Genomic DNA, 14,356 nt, shown 5'->3' with positions numbered 1-14,356 from the left:
GCCGACCAACATGCCCCATCTACACTAGTCCCACCTACCTGTGTTTGGCCCATGTCCCTCTAAACCATTCCTATCCATGAACCTGTCTAAATGTATTTTTAAATGTTATACTACCTGCCTCAAATACCTCTGGCGGCTTGTTCCATATATCCATATGGCGACTTGTTCCATATATCCATATATATATGTGGAAAAAGTTGCCCTTCTGGTCCCTATTAAATATTTCCCCTCTCACCTTAAACCCATGTCCTCTGGTTCTTGATTCCCCATCTCTGGTAAAAGAGACTGTGCAATTTGCCTATCTATTCCCCTCATTATCTTATCCACCTCTAAAAGATAACCCCTCAACCTGCTGTGCTGCAAAGAATAAAGTCCTAGCCTGTTCAATCTCTCCCTATACCGCAAACCGTCAAGTGCTGGCAACATCCTCGTAAAACCTCACTGCCCCAGTCCCAGTTTCACAACATCTTTCCTATAGCAGGGTGACCAAACTTGAACATGATACTCCAAATGCGGCTGTAAATGTCATGTACATCTGTAACATAACGTTCCAACTTCATTACTCAATAGCCTGCCTGATGAAGGCCCATGTACTACTGAAAGCCTTCTTGACCATCCTGTCCACCTGTGGTTCCACTTTCAGGGAACTATGTACTTGCACTCCCAGACCCCCCTGCTCTATAACAATCCCCAAGGCCTTGACTTTCACTGTGAATGTCCTGCCCTGATTTAACTCCCTAAAATATAACACCTCACACCTATCTGCATTAAACTCCAGTAACCATTCCTCAGTCCACTTGACCAACTGGTTAGGATACTACTGTAATTTTTCATAACAGTCTTCTCCATCAATGATATCGCCTAATTTAGTGTCACCTGCAACTTACTAATCATGCTTTGTACATTCTCATCCAAATTATTGATATAAACTAGCAACGTCAATGTGCCCAACACCGATCCCTGAGGCACACCATGAATCACAGGCCTCCAGTCGAAAACCAACCTTCCACCATGTGACACCATAATCTCCATTGGATGTTGCTCTGATCCCTATCACTGCTGGACTGGCAAGGAAAGGCCAATCCCCAGCATCATTGGTAATAGCTGGGTCCAATTCGCTGATATTGGTTGACCACATGAACCTTTAAACCTACTCCCTGTAAAGCCCAGGCATTGTGGCCAGAAGGGAGACATAGTGAGGCGTCGCCCTGCTAGTTGGCGCTAACCCCCTGTCGCAGGTTGGAGGAAGACAGCCACTGGGACATACCCGAGACCACCAGAACCTGCTTCTTAGATATTGGTTCCTCTCCAGTTCCTCTTGTACAGGACATCTCTTCCCCAGAAGAGACCCCAATGGTCCAAAAATGTGAATCCCTGTCCCATGCACGTACTCATCAGCCACGCATCCAACTGTCCTATCGTCATGTTTCTTTCCTCACTAGCACGTGGCACCAGGGGTCTGGAGTTTACTACCGTGGAAGTCCTGCTTTTAAACTTTTTGCTTAATTCCCTATAATCACTTTGCAGGATCTAATCCTTTTTTCTACCTGGGTCATTTGTGCTAACATGCACAACGCCTTCTGGCTACTCGCCCTTCGCCGTGGGAATGTCATGCAGTGGCTCGGAGACATCCTGGATCCTGGCACCAGGAGGGCAATGCACTACCCTGGAGTCTTGATTGCTAGTACAGAATGTCCTGTCCGCTTCCCTGTCCAATGAGTCTCCTACCATGATAGTTCTGCTGGACATTACCCTTCCCTGCTGTGCCTCAGAGCCAGGCTCGGTGCCACAGACTTTGCTGCTGCTGCTCATCTCTCAATAGTCATCCCTCCCCAAAAGTTTCCAAAACGGTTTTGAATGGAAACGACCTTCACTCGGTCTACTCCATTTCCTCGTGGTCACCTACTGACTCTCTTCCTGTAGTTTAGGTGTGACCACCTCGCTATAACTCCTGTCTATGAAGCTCTCATTCTCATTGTTGATCCTGAGGTCGTGCAGCTCCAGCTCCAGTCCCCTAACACGGTCTTTCAGGAGCTGCACCTGGACACAATTCCCACTGGTGTAGACATCAGGGACACCGGTAGTTTCCCTGAATTCCCACATCCTACAGGAACATTGCACCATTCTACCTGCCATCAATTCTGCACCCAAGAGGTAAAAAAAGCACAACACTCTGAGAGTGGTAGCGGTGTGGAATGAGCTTCCAGTGGAAGTGGCGGCGGCAGGTTCGTTGGTATCATTTAAAAATAAATTGGATAGGCATATGGATGAGAAGGGAATGGAGGGTTATGGTATGAGTGCAGGCAGGTGGGACTAAGGGAAAAAAGTTGTTCGGCACGGACTTGTAGGGCCGAGATGGCCTGTTTCCGTGCTGTAATTGTTATATGGTTATATGGTTATAAGACAAAGAATCAGCAGACGTACCTTTACCTCCTTACCCCTCTGCTCAGCCTCCTCGCCCTTGTCTCCACATTAGAGCTTCACCATCACACCTCCTCTCTTCCAACATGGCCACTGCCAATAGCCTGCTCCGCTGCAGTTTGCCTTCTCTTCGCTGGCTGCCAACGTTCCAACGAACATTGTGTTTTTATTATGAATCAGTTTATTTGGGAATTGAAAGCTTCTTCTACTTCTTCTTGTGTATGACTTGCACAGCCTAAAGTTGGAGGACAACTTGTCCTATTTGATCTTATTTGATTGTGCACGCCGGGTAGATTGCATTCGTCGAAACAGGGCGGACCACGTGAAGGTTGCAATCTTCCACCCCGGAATTGAAAGCTAAGGAAATTGAAAACTAAAGAATGGGTGCAATCTATGACGTGGCTTGTCATGGTTTTAATCCTTTGTTGCTCACATAATTAGCATTAATGACCAGGATATCCCTCTGGCAAGTAGCATCTAAACTTGACTTGTTGAAGGACAGGAACTAATATATTTAATTAAAATATCGGTTATGGGAATAGAAATCTTTTGTTCCACATAACCAACTATAAAAACGGCATACCTCCCTTTGAGATTCACTTATCATCAGTAGCACATCCACTTCAGCTGAGTTTTTGAAAGTATTTGCAACAAGAATATTACAATTGAGGATGAAGAGAGTGGATTCTACTAAGATTCAACTACCGACTGCCAGAGTTCTCTCGAGTATACACATTGCTCAATGCGCATTTTTCTTCTGTTACTGTGAAGAAAGACATGAAGACTGTGGAATTTGGGACAGTTAATGGAGATGTCTTGAGGACAGTTTGTATTAGGCTTGAGGAGGTGCTGGACGTCCTCAGGCATATGAAGGTAGATTAATCTCCCAGGCCTGGTCAGATATATCTGAGTACACTGTAGGAAGCTAGAGAAGAAATTGCAGGAGCCCTGGCTGAATCATCCTCATGAATTGGGGGTAGAGTGCTGACATGGGTAGAAAATTGGTTGACAGACAGGAAACAAAGGGTAAGGATTAACGGGTCCCTTTCAGAATGGCAGGCGGTGACTAGTAGGGTGCTGCAAGGCTCGGTGCTGGGACAGCAGCTATTTACGATATACATTAATGATTTAGATGAAAGGATTAAAAGTAACATTAGCAAATTTGCAGATTACACAAAACTGGGTGGCAGTGTGAACTGTGAAGAGGATGCTATGAGGATGCAGGGTGACTTGGACAGGTTGGGTGAGTGGGCAGATGCAGTATAGTGTGGATAAATGTGAGGTTATCCACTTTGGTGGCAAGAACAGGAAGGCAGATTAATATCTAAAATGGTGTCAGGTTTGGAAAAGGGGAAGTACAACAAGACCTGGGTGTCCTTATTCATCAGTCACTGAAAGTAAGCATGCAAGTACAGCAGGCAGTGAAGAAAGCTAATGGCATGTTGGCCTATATAACAAGAGGAGTTGAGTATAGGAGCAAAGAGGTCCTCTGCAGTTGTACAGGGCTTTGGCAAGACCACACCTGGAGTATTGTGTGCAATTATGGTCTCCTAATTTGAAGAAGGACATTCTTGCTATTGAGGGAGTGCAAGGTAGGTTCACAAGGTTAATCCCAGGGATGGTGGGACTGTCATATGATGAAAGAATGGAGCAACTGGGCTTGTATTCACTGGAATTTAGAAGGATGAGAGGAGATATTATAGAAACATAAAATTATTAATAGATTGGACACGCTAGATGCAGGAAACATGTTCCCGATGTTGAGGAAGTCCAGAACCAGGGGCCACAGTTTAAGAATAAGGGATAGGCCATTTAGAACTGAGATGAGGAAACACTTTTTCACCCAGAGAGATGTGAATTTTTGGAATTTCCTGCCTCAGAAGGCATTGGAGGCTGATTCACTGGATGTGTTTAAAAGAGTTAGATAGAGCACTTGGGGCTGGCGGAATCAAGGGGTATGGGGAGAAGGCAGGACCGGGGTTCTGATTGTGGATAATCAGCCATGATCACATTGAATGGCGGTGCTGGCTTGAAGGGCTGAATGGCTACTCCTGCCCCTGTTGTCTATGTATCAATGTATCACTAGACACGGGTGAGGTGCCGGAGGGCAGCTAATGTTGTGACTATTTATGAAAGGCTGTAAGGAAAAGCCTGGGAACTATAGACCAGTGAGCCTAACATTTGTGGACCTCTCTGGTCCTCTTCATTTCCAACTACCGGTGTGTCATTAACCGTGTTGACTTCCCCACTCCCCTTACCCACTCCAATCTTCCCCCCTCTGAACGCACAGACCTCCGCTTGCTCAACAACAATCCCAGCTTTGTTTTTAAACCCACCAACAAGGGAGGTGCCGTTGTGGTCTAGCAAGCTGACCTCCACCAGCTGAGGTTTGATGCCAGCTCTTGGACGTCTCCTCATACCTACCCCTTGGCCTTGATCCCACAGCTCAATACCAGGCCTCATCTCTCAGACTGTTATCGATCTCATCACTTTTGGTGATCTGCCCTCACAGCCTACAACATTATAATTCCAGTCCCATCTTACCAACATCCGAGAAGCATCGCAGGCCCACCAACCCTTCAATAACTTTCAATCCCGAGGCCCCAATTGCTGCATCTTTACCATGGGCGTCCAGTCCCTTTCTACCTCCATCCTCCACCAGGAGGATATCAAGGCCCTCCGGTTCTTCCATGAACAGAGACCCAATCAGTTTCCCTCCACTAACACTCTCCACCTCCTGCAGAGCTTGTCCTTACCCTCAACAACTTCTCTTTCTTCCATGGGGACTCGCATGGACCCCAGCTATGTCTGCCTTTTGTTGGTTAAGTCATATTGTCCTGGTCCAAGCATACACTGGCACCATACACAACTGTATTTCTGGGTACACCTGCATGGGGGCCGCCACCTGCACCCGTGCAGAATTCCTTGATTTCATTATCACTAACTTCCACCTCTAGCCAGAATATCCACCTTCCCCCAGAGGAATAAGCCGGTTTTGAATCCATGCGTCGAAGTCATCGTGAATCCCGTACATCTTAATCTTCTGGATCAACCTACCATGAGGGACCTTATCAAAAGCCTTCAAGTATATAACTTAGGGTTAGGGTGGGAAGGGAAACATTTAATAGGAATCTGAGGGGCAACCTTTTCTCAGAGGGTGGTGAATGTATGAAACTGGCAGAGAAGATAGTTGAGGCAGGTAGAATAACATTTAAAAGACATTTGGTCAGGTACATGTATCGGAAAGATTTAGAGGTATATGGGCCAAATGTCGGCATGTGGGACTAGCATAGCTGGGGCATCTTGGTTGAGATGGGCAAGTTGGGCCAAAGGGCCTGTTTCTGTGCTGTATGACTGATTATTTAATATTATGTTTCCCTTTCCACAGATACAGATAATATTATGTATCTCTTTCCACAGATGTGGCTTGATTTGTTGAGCATCTAGTATTTTCTGTTTTTATTTTAGATTTCCAGCATTTGCAGTTTATTTTGTCATGATATATTATTCAACTTCGTTTTTCATGCCCTATATTCTCATCTCGACTGCTCTGCCTCCCAGGTTCTGAATATTTTATGACTTGTGACATTAAGTTTGTTTTAAATTCAAATGTGTATTTATGTTCTTGAGTATTTGATGATTTACTTTTAATATTTTTAGTTTCCTTTTTCTATGTCATTTGGTATACCAGTGAAATTTCTCTTCTAATTTTTATCTTAAACTGCATACCATAGATCTCCCATGGCAAGCAAGCTGGAGATTTCTACTCTTTGATGTGCTTTTTATGTACAGGGCTGTGAATGAATAAGTGCTTTCTTCTGTGCGTCATACCTGTACTTGTATCAAGAACAGCGCATTCTATCCTAGAGCCCCAGAAACTTAACCGTAACCCAAGACCCATCAGTCTACACCTTATTAATCCAAGCCTCATAAACCAGCTCTCTGAATTACTCATGGTCCTGTCCCACTTTGGCGACATTTTAGGCGAGTGCAGGAGACTCTGCGCTCGCCTCATGATCGCCACATGGTCGCCACATGTCCGCTGGTGGTCTCTGGTGTGTCTCCTTCATGGTCACGAGGAGTTCCTGCATTCTGGGAACTAGTCGCGGCCTCAGTATGGTCGCCGCAAATCTTTTAACATGTTGAAAATTTTTCTGCAACCAAAAAATGGTGGCCATGGAGAAAATTGATAATCCTGTAGTCGTAGGTGTAGTTGTAGTGGGATCGCCATGTAGTCATGGGTAGACTAGGTAGTTTTAGTTAATCGCCTTTGCTGACCAGTCATTTTCATTGGCTCATTGGGGATAAAAAAAACGATGTATCTCTCTAAAGTCTCAAAAGGCTCCTTCAACATCTTTTAAATAAAGTGATACTTAGCTTGAATTCTTCAGCATACAACTGCAAGTTTAGGTGCTGTAAGGCAGGTAAGATTGCACTAATGGAGTGAAGTGGTAATGAGCAGTGAGGTTAATAATCTGGAGATAAGAAGAAAAACATAGGTGGGGCAATTGCCGGCGGTGTGTAAACTGTAACCCTAACTCCAGGCACGGGATCTCCTTCAGCTCTTGCTCCTCACTTTGTGAATATCCAAAATCGGGGATCCATTTACAGTGATCTCAGATCCAGCAAGCAAATTCCAGTTCTATCAGACTTTGACCCTTTTTTTCTGCTTCTCAACTGTAACTCTTGCTCCAATGCATCTTTGATATTCAGAACCATCTCTCTCTTCAACATCCTCCCCCTCACCTCCTCCACGTCTTCTTATCATTAATCTTTAACCCCTCAGTATCTGTTTTGCTACCGTAGTTGCTTCATAGTTGGAGTCCATTGCTCCAGTGGGTGATAATTTGCATTGTTGTCTTTCTTGATCAAATGTGACTTAACTTGTGATTTACTTCCACGTGGCTTTGGTGTTTTATAGCCCAGGTCCTGTCAGGCACTAGGAATCCTTACAAACCAAACCAGTGTTTCCATCTACAAATGTTGTAAATTATAAGCTGGTGCATATAAATTGGGCGCAGCTGTTACTTGGTAAATCCACATCTGACGTGGGAGCTGTTCAAAGGCCAGATGGTCAGAATTCAGGACCAATATGTTCTGGTGTGGGCAAAAAATACAAGGATAGGAAAAGTTTAGAGAGATATAGGCCAAACGAAGAAAAACAGGACTAACTTAGATGGAATCCACCCATTCCTTCTCTCCAGAGATGCTGCTTGTCCCACTGAGTTGCTCCAGCATTTTGTTATTAACTTAGATGGGGCATCTTGATTGCCATGGACGAGCATAGAACAGTATAGCACAAGAACAGGTCCTTTGGTCCGCAATGTCTGTGCCGAACATGATGCCAAGAAAAAACTCTTATCTGCCTACACATAATCTCTATCCCTCCATTCCCTGCATATCCAAAAGTCTCTGAAATGACACTATCGCATCTGGCTCAACCGCTACCCCCGGCGGCTTGTTCGGCATGTTACGAACAAAAGCTATTTACTGTACCTCGATACCCGCGACCATAAACTAGACTAAACATTCCAGGCAGTCACCATCGTCTGTCTGAAAAAGTAACTTGTTCTGCATATTTCCTGTAAACCTTGCCCCTCTCACCTTAAAGCCGTGGCCTCCTGTGTTTGATTCTTCCATCCTGGAGAAAGGATTCCATTCCATTCACTGCATCAATGAATTGGTTATTGGAGGATAAGTACTACTTGATGGCATGTTATGGGAGTAATTGATTGGATTTCTTTGCTTTTTGTGACCAGGTTAAACCTGGGAAATTTTCCAATGTTGACTAGATGTCAGTGTTGTCTTTGATCTAGAACAGTTTGACATGAGGCAGAGTTTTTCTAGCACTGTCTTTTTTGACTCAAGGAGAGGTTAGTTCTGGAGCACACCTTCAGTTCTACAGCCAGAACATGGTTCGGCGTGTATCCCCTGGCAACATGCCTGGCTCACCCTCCGTGGAGCCGGGAAGTGGGAAGCCGCCCAGCCCCTGCTCACTCCTGAGGACCAGAGATCCAGAGAGCAGGGTGGAGAGAGATGGCGGTGGCAGACGCAAAGAACAAAGGACCGACATCTCAAGATCAGCTGTTGGAGGCACCACTGGGTCACAGAGAGCGACGATGGTTCACTGCCTGATGTGAGGACCCAGACGGAGGCGACGATTAGAGGCCCTGCAGTAGCCAGGGCTCGACGGGTTCAGGCACCGCTACAAGAGACTGAGCGCGCAAGAACGGACGCGGCAGCGGTGGAGGATGCTTACAGCTTCACTGAACCAGGCCGACCCTGCAACACCGCCAGGACAATGGACAATGGGCCTTGATGGAAAGTAACTTTAACTTTGACAATGGACCAAAACATGACAACTCTGGTATATTGTCTCAGTGGAGTATTCCTATACACTTTGTGCATAATCTAGGATTATGCTTAAGTTTAGTAATACATTGTTGAACTGAATGGGGAAAAAAGAATTTTGCTTTATCTCGGTACATTAGAAGCCTATAGGGCCTGTCCCACGAGCATGCGACTCCATGCGGCAAGCGTGACCTAAAGGGCCTGTCCCACAAGCATGCGACTCCATGCGGCAAGCGCGACCTAACGTGGTCGCTTGAGCCATACGGCCTCGCTGGGCCGGTTCCACTTCGATCGCCGGAGCCGTATGGAGTAGTGCGGAGCTGGTCCCGAAAAACTGACCGTGTTCAAAAATTCCACGCGGCAACGGCCTGCCGGCGCGCAGCCGCCTCAACGCCGTACGCACCGCCTCGACGGACATACGCAGCGTCTCGACGCTGCGCACGCCCGTCGGACTTCGCTCGAACTTCACGGCACTCACTCGATCTCTGCGCGGCACCCGCTTCCGGTTTGGTCGTGCTTGCCGCATGCAGGTCGCATGCTCGTGGGACAGGCCCTTTAGAAGGTTTAGGAAGTTCGGCATGTCCCCAACAACTCTCACCAACGTCTACTGATGTGCCGTTGAAAGCATTTTATTGGGATGCAACTCCGCTTGGTTTGGGAACCGCTCCATGCAAGACTGCTCAAACCTGCAGAGAATTATGGACGCAGCCCAAACCATCACACAAACCAACAACCTCCCTTCCATTGACTCCATTTGCATCTCGCGTTGCCTCGGCAAGGCCACCAGCATAATCCAGGATGAGTTGCACCCCGGCCACTTCCTCTTCTCCCCTCTCCCATCAGGCAAGAGGTACAGAAGTGTGAAAACGCACACCTCCAGATTCAGGGACTGTTTCTTCCCGGCTGCTATCAGGCAACTAAACTATGCTACCAATAATTAGAGAGCAGTCCAGAGATGCTATCTGCCTTATTGGTGACCCTCAGACTATCTTTAATCAGATTTTACTGGACTTTATCTTGCATTAAAATTAATTCCTTTTATCATGTATCTGTACACTGTGGATGGCTCGATTGTAATCATTGCCTTACCGCTGACTGCTTATCATGCAACAAAAGCTTTACATTGTACCTCGGTACACTTGACAATAAACTAAACTAATGTGACAATTGACATTGACATAGAACCATTGACAGGTTCCATAGTCTTTGTAGCTGCTGTACTTCAGCACGGCGACTTTGACATTTCTGGCTGAATATGGTTATTTTAAGCTTCAGCCTTGTCGATTGGATTTCACTGCAGATCATAATTTTAGAGTAGTGACCCTCAAACATGCCTCAAAATGCCAATACATCTTGCTGTCAAGAGTGAATTATTTATTCATATTATTTTCAACCTTCTCATTGCAGTGTATTCCCTCATTGTGATTGTCAGCTGAAATAATATCGTGCATCTTAGTGGTAAATGCTATTAATGTAATCTTTATATCTTTAAGTTTGGAGCATCCTTGTAGGGCTGACTAAACCTCTGCTCCAAAAAGCTCTGCTTAATTTAGGCACACAACATTTAGGCTGTTAATAAAAGACAAAAATTGTGTCTGGTGTATCATTTATTTTTATTTTGGTTAACTCAGACTTGACTTTGATTGCATTTTCTTTGCCCAGACTGTATAATTTAGATCAATTAATAACCACGAAACGGCAAATTCTTTTTTGAAAAATTCCAAAGTTGAGAACTTCATAATTATATACACTATATAACAAAGGACACGCTCTGCGATTTTACTTCTTTTCATCAGATGTCATCAGATTAAAGATTAAATTAATATTTTTATGTTCAGGTGAAAAAATGCATTTTATGTACTTGGAATCACATTGTTTAGTACAATTCATTGGCTTCCTATTGCCTAATGTCGTGGGCTGCTCATGTACAAGACACATGCTTTTAAGACTACATCACATTAAGAGTGATGTGCAACAAAGAAACATCAGAGATATTAATGTCACATATATTTAAGAACTATTAAATTACCTTAAACACTGACAGCTGGGATAACTGGGGATAGCGGAAAACATTTGCTGAGTGCTTCCCATGGTCGGCGCAGACTCAGTGGGCTGAAGGGCCTGTTTCTGCACTGAATCTCTAAAACTAAAGAAAATTAGACAGGACATTGGAATTCTCTGAACACAGGTGGCGCCGTGTGAGGCAGCCTCACCAACAGCCTGTCTTGTCCCTTCTTTGATGTTTTTAGTCTGTTTGTATTTGAGGGGGGGGGGGAACATTTTTTTTATCTCTTCTCCCGACGGAGATGTGACTTTTTCTGATCGTATCTCCGTCCGCACTGCGGCCTAATATCGTGGAGCTGGCGGTCCCTTTGTTAAGGGCCTGTCCCACTGGCATGCGACCTGCATGCGGCAAGCACGACCTAACGTGGTCGCTTGAGCTGTATGGCCTCGCGGGGCCGATCCCACTTCAATCGCCGGAGCCGTATGGAGTTGTGCGGAGCTGGTCCCGACATCGCGCGGGGCTCCGAAAAACTGACCATGTTTAAAAATTCCGCGCGGCAACGGCCTGTCGGCCTGCAGTCGCCTCGACGCCGTGTCACTCACTTGACCTCCGCGCGTCTCCCGCTTCTGGTTTGGTCGCGTTTGCCGCATGCCGTACGGCTCATGCGACCACGTTAGGCCGCGCATGCCGCATGCAGGCGCATGCTGGTGGGACCGGCCCTTTAGATCGCGCTTGCCGCATGCAGGTCGCATGCCCGTGGGACAGGCCCTTTAGGGACCAACTTCGGGAACTCCAGCTGTAGGAGCTTCGACCGCCGCGATCGCGGGAGCCTCGAGTGCCCCGTCGCGGGGGAGCTTCGATCGCCGCGACTCCGGATGTTTCGATCGCCCTGACCGTGGGAGAAAAGGAGGAAGAAAGTGAAAGTTATTCGTCTTCCATCACAGTGAGGAGTGCGAGGTCACTGAAAGCGAGATGGATGCTGCCTGCACTGATGGGGACTCGGAGGGCTTGCCTTGAGTGTGGTGGTGTCGTTGTTTCTGAAAACCTTAAGCTTTTCTCTTGCAAATTACCTAGCTTATATAAAAGTCACTATCCAAGCAGTTCTATTATATAATATTTCCTCAGCCGTTGCGGGCAAGCTGGGCCGAAGGGCCTGTATCCACGCTCTATCGCTATAACTCTCCCCAGATTTGAGAGCTGCCTCCACCACCAACATCTGGGTGCTCCAGTTTCCCCTCTCGTCCCAAAGATGTACGGGTTACTATGTTAATTTGTCACTGTAAATTACCCTTTATGTGAAGGTTAGTGGTAGAATTCAATTCAATTCAATTCAATTCAATTTATTGTCATTTGGACCCCTTGAGGTCCAAACGAAATGTCGTTTCTGCAGCTATACATTACAAACAAATAGACCCAAGACACAACATAATTTACATAAACATCCATCACATTGGAAGGCCAAAAAAACTTATCTCTCCACTGCACTCCCCCCCCCCCCCCCCCCCCCCCCCCCCCCCCCCCGATGTCAGAGTCAAAGTCAAAGCCCCCGGCGGGCGATGGCGATTGTCCCGCGGCCATTAAAGCCACGCCGGGTGATGCAAGGTCGCACACCGGGTCTTGGTGTTAGAGCCCCCGGCGTGTGCTCGCAGTCCCGCGGCCATTCCAAGCCGCGCGGGGCGATGGTGTAAGGCCCCGCTCCAGGAGCTCTTCAACCCCGCAGCTCGGGCGGGAGAAGTCGCCGTTGCGGAAGCCCCGAAAAGCGGTCTCCCTCCAGGGACCCGCGGGCTCCCGGTGTCACTGTCCGCCAAACCCGCAGTTGCAGCCACCGAATCTCCGGCGGTCGGGCCACAGCAGCGTCCAGCACAGCTCCACCCGCTCTGGACTCGGCCAGCTCTGCGACGGTGAGGTGAGTAGTCGGCACCACAGCCCCCGGTCTTCCTGTTGGAGGCCGCTCCTCGTTGCAGCCCCAACGACAACGGAGACCCGACAAAGAAAAGGTCGGGTCTCCCGTGCAGGGAGAGATTTAAAAGTTACCCCCTCCCCCCCACACCACCCCCACCCCCCCACACACATACCCCAACAAAAAATAACAAAAACTACATAAAAACATAGACATAAAACAATAAAAACGCAGACGGACTGCAGAGGCCGCTGCTGACGAAAGTCGTGCCGCCCATCTTGAGGGAGTTGATGAGAACGTGGGGAGAATAAAAATGGGATTAGTATAAATGGATGGTTGATGGTCAGCATGGACATGGTGGGCCAAAGGGCCTGTTTCTGTGCTATATGACCCTGACCATAAGGCCAGTTTACAATGGCTAATTGATCTAATAACCTGCATGTGTCTGGGATGTGGGAGGAAGCTGGAGCACCTGGGGGATACCAATATGATAACGGGGAGAAAGTACAATCCTCACACACAACCTCTTGGAGTCAAGATTAAATCTGCATTCCTGGCACTGAGGCAGTGGCTCTACTAGGTTTACCACCCGCTGTTCACATCTGGGAAGTTTAACAGATGCAGATGCAGTGATTTCTGTCTGGGGACCAAGGGCAGGTGGGAAGATCAAGAGTGTTTGTCATTTGCATTGGGATTGGAACAATGAAATTTATGTTATTAAATGCTCCAATACAACGGATAAATAGATGATCATTTATAGTTATTCGAAGTAAACCAGACCATGATAGTGCAGGCCAGAGTATATAGTGTAACTTTAGCAGTGAAAAGTGCATGCTAGGTAGACAAAAGTGCTGGAGAAACTCAGCGGGTGCAGCAGCATCTATGGAACAAAGGAAATAGGCAACATTTCGGGCCGAAAAACTCCCCTTAAGGAAATAGGCAACGATTCGGTCCGAAACCATTCCGAGCGAGTTCACAATTGGGTAATGTTTAGATTCACAGAAATTGGTAGAGCAGCAGTTTATGTCTACGGTAACTAAAGTATTCAGACAAATCTCACCGATGTTCCGCAGGGGCCGTTAACTCTTCACGTTTTATATTAATGATTTAGATGAGGCCAAGGCCAAGTTTGCGTATGATACAAAAATAGGTGGAAGGGCAGGTTGTGTAGAGACAGCAGGGACTCTGCAGACGACTTGGACAGGTTGAGAGAGTGGGCAGAGAAGTGGCAGATGGAATATAGTGCAGTAAAGTGTGGAGTCATACATTTTGGTAGTAGGAAAAAGGCGTAGATTATTTTCTAAATGGGGAGAAAATCCAGAAATTGGAGGTGCAAAGGGACTTTGGAGTGATGGTGCAGGATTTGCAGGATTCCCAAAAGGTTAATCTGCAAGTCGAATCGGTAGTAAAGAATGCAAATGTAATGCTAGCAAGAGGGCTAGAATACCAAAACAGGGATGTAATGCTGAGGCTCTCAGGCACTGGTCAGACCACATTTGGAGTATTGTGAGCAATTTTGGGCACCATATCTGAGGAAGGATGTGCTGGCTCTGGAGAGGGTCCAGAGGAGGATTATAAGAACAATAGACACAAAAAGCTGGAGTAACTCAGTGGGACAGGCAGCATTTCGGGAGAGAAGGAATGGGTGACCGTTCTACTAGAATGATCTCAGGAATGAG

General features: G+C 46.7%; 1 protein-coding gene across 4 annotated transcripts in view; it reads left to right on the top strand.

Moving 5' to 3' along the window:
* Positions 1 to 14,356, top strand: part of cux1 (cut like homeobox 1) — a 445,449-nt gene that overhangs the window by 39,384 nt on the left and 391,709 nt on the right. The gene's annotated exons all lie outside the window — the stretch shown is intronic.

This window comes from Amblyraja radiata, chromosome 28, assembly GCF_010909765.2.
Source record: "Amblyraja radiata isolate CabotCenter1 chromosome 28, sAmbRad1.1.pri, whole genome shotgun sequence".
Taxonomy (NCBI): domain Eukaryota; kingdom Metazoa; phylum Chordata; class Chondrichthyes; order Rajiformes; family Rajidae; genus Amblyraja; species Amblyraja radiata.
Note: the sequence above shows the minus strand (reverse complement) of the source record. Positions and strands in the feature narration are given on the sequence as shown.